We start from the raw sequence: 424 nt of genomic DNA, 5'->3' as shown, positions 1-424 counted from the left end.
ATCCAACAGCAGGCCCCGGTGAGGGAAGCGGGGAAAGTCTTCGATCTCGGTCTTGTTTATAAAGAACTGTGCGGACCAAACATTGAAGATGTCAGCGTTCAAAGGGAGCTTTCCATGGGGAACGAGGGGTGAGGAAAACTCTGCCAAGATCCCTGCAAAGCTAATCTCTAACTGTTCTCAGGGTAACTGTCTCCCCAAAGCCCCCCACCTCTACACCAGTGATCATAAACCACCATCCTCCCAGACAGCAACTCTCCCACGCCAGCCAAACACACTATCCCACACACCGCTCAGCCTACAAATTCTGCATTTTCCTGACTGTTAACATATTTATGTTTTACGAAGCAGTGTGTCCTCAAGGTCATTACTAAATAATGACTCAGGGGAACCACATTATAGTGATTCCAAACAGACCAAATCTACC

The 424-nt window shown here is 47.9% G+C and overlaps 1 protein-coding gene across 1 annotated transcript in view; it reads right to left on the bottom strand.

The window, feature by feature from the left end:
* HEXA (hexosaminidase A (alpha polypeptide)) overlaps positions 1–424 on the bottom strand; it is a 37,638-nt gene that overhangs the window by 17,948 nt on the left and 19,266 nt on the right. The gene's annotated exons all lie outside the window — the stretch shown is intronic.

Source organism: Propithecus coquereli, unplaced genomic scaffold (genome assembly GCF_000956105.1).
Source record: "Propithecus coquereli isolate 6110/MARCELLA unplaced genomic scaffold, Pcoq_1.0 Scaffold155, whole genome shotgun sequence".
In the NCBI taxonomy this organism is placed as follows: domain Eukaryota; kingdom Metazoa; phylum Chordata; class Mammalia; order Primates; family Indriidae; genus Propithecus; species Propithecus coquereli.
The sequence above is the reverse complement of the archived record's forward strand: the minus strand, read 5'-3'. Positions and strand labels throughout refer to the sequence as shown.